Source organism: Saprolegnia diclina (genome assembly GCF_000281045.1).
Source record: "Saprolegnia diclina VS20 unplaced genomic scaffold supercont1.46, whole genome shotgun sequence".
Classification (NCBI taxonomy): Eukaryota; Oomycota; class Saprolegniomycetes; order Saprolegniales; family Saprolegniaceae; genus Saprolegnia; species Saprolegnia diclina.
This window is the reverse complement of record NW_008246113.1, coordinates 69022-71033: the sequence shown is the minus strand read 5'-3', so window position 1 is coordinate 71033 and position 2012 is coordinate 69022. Positions and strand designations below refer to the sequence as shown.

Here is a 2012-nt window from a genome sequence, read left to right as displayed (position 1 = left end):
ACGACGCTTGTGGTCGTGGGTGAGGCACTGGACGACACGGTCGGTCAAATCTTTCCAGGCGTCGCGGTCGGCGGCAAAGCTACGCAGTTTGTCAAGGTCGTCGCCAGCGACTGAGGCGGCGTCAGCGACTGGAGGTCGCGGTGCAGGACGATCGGCAGCTCCACTAGATTTGCATCTATGGGGTCAACAGCTCCTCCTCCCCACGTCTGTGGAGGAGTAGCTGTCTTCCAAGTAGGATGACGACAGTGCAAGATGATTGAACACTGTCGCCTCGAGATCGGGACCCAAGGTAAATGTGTCTTGCCGACAACACGCCGCTGTAGCATATATGCACACCTGCACTTCAACTGTACAAGTTTTTGAATGTACTAGCTTAATATTTGAAATATTGTTTGAAAACCTATTCGTTTGTATCGAGCAACTGGTAGTCGCAGTACGACTCGCACGATGCCAAATGCAAGTCGGGGTCCGATGCGTACGTGATGCCATACTCGGACCGGAACATGGCTTCCGGAAACTGTATGCTTGGCACGTGGTTGCCAAAGATCGTCTCGTGGCACGTGAGCGGGAACATGTAGGCCACATCGAGCTTCTCCTGGGCGGTCTCGACCTTGATTTTGCGCCCGACCTCCTTGTTCCACGAGTACAAGTCCAGGTACGGCGTGCCGTGGTCGTACGTCGACACCTCGACGAGGTCGGTCTACACCCACGCAACTTTCATTTCCTGCTGCCACGTCATATTTGAAAGACCTACATTCGGCGCGTACAACAGCGACGCGAGCGGGTGGTGCGACGCGACGCACGCGCCGTGGATATCACGTTTAAACACGTAGAAGCCTCGGGCCCACATGGCGTCCTGGACTTTTGCCCAGTCGGTGGTCAACGGCAGGACAATGTCAATGTCGGGGGTGTGCGGGATGATGGCCTCGTCACGCCACGCCCCTAATAGCACATTTTAGTTAGTCGTCATGTCGCATAGTTCTTTATAATGCATACCGAGTAGGGTGCCAAAGTAGACAAACGACGGGAGATGAAGCTCTTGGACGACCTCGAGCATGTTTTCGAGCAGCAGCTGGAGCACAGCCGACCGGCACGGCTTGCCTTGCGGCGTCTCAAAGAGCGTCGGCTTGAGACCGCGTCGCGCACCACACTGTTGCGGCTTCATCGGGAGGCAGTATTCCCACGCCTTGCCTTCGCGGAGTTTGGTCGTGTTGCTAAACGGTGAAAGGTACGGCGCATGAGCTTCGTCAAGCTGCAGCGGCAATGGATGGCGTAAGTACGTGGCCAAGCGCGCGTTGTACTCAGTATCGTTGCGCAGCGGACAGTGGGCCACCTCAAACTTGACGTCGCGTCGGAACGGCGGAATGTCGTCGTCGCAGAGCTCTTGGCAGTTGACGTTCGGGTACCAAACATCGAGATCATTGTGGTTTCGCATGCCATGTGCGGCTGTGAAGAAGGTCGCGGGGTGCGCCGGTGCCATGATGGACGCGTCGTACAGCGGCAAGCACGAAGGCGGCGTCAACTGTGCAAGCCGATACGCGTGCTCATTGTGTGTTCCAATGTGCAGCTGGTCGTCGACAGAGCGCATTTTCGACCAGCGCAGGTGCGGCGGCGTTGCGTCGGTAGCATTGTCGGCGTAGAGCAGAGAGGCAAGCGTGTGGTGAGGCGCCATGCACGTGACGTCACGCCCGTCGGTCACATCTTGAAAGTGGGCAAAGCCTCGGGCCCAAAACCATGCTGTGAGGTCCATCGAGGCGTCTGTGAGCATCTACAAAAGCCACCATGTCATGCGTCGACGGCGAGAAGATTCGGACAGTACATCGATCGACGGTGCTTCTGGCGCGAGCGCTCCGTGCTCCCACATATGCTGCAGACCCGAGCCGATCGGCAGTGCGATATGACCTCGCTCTTCGATGGCCTACCGCAGGAAAGTCCATAAAGACTATGAGAGTTGCAGCCGACGTACGGCAGATGCAGCCACGACGAGATGGTGCACGGCGGCGGACCGGCAC

General features: G+C 57.5%; 1 protein-coding gene across 2 annotated transcripts in view; it reads left to right on the top strand.

Moving 5' to 3' along the window:
• Nucleotides 1-2012, top strand: part of SDRG_12025 — a 6840-nt gene that overhangs the window by 2453 nt on the left and 2375 nt on the right. The window lies entirely within an intron of this gene.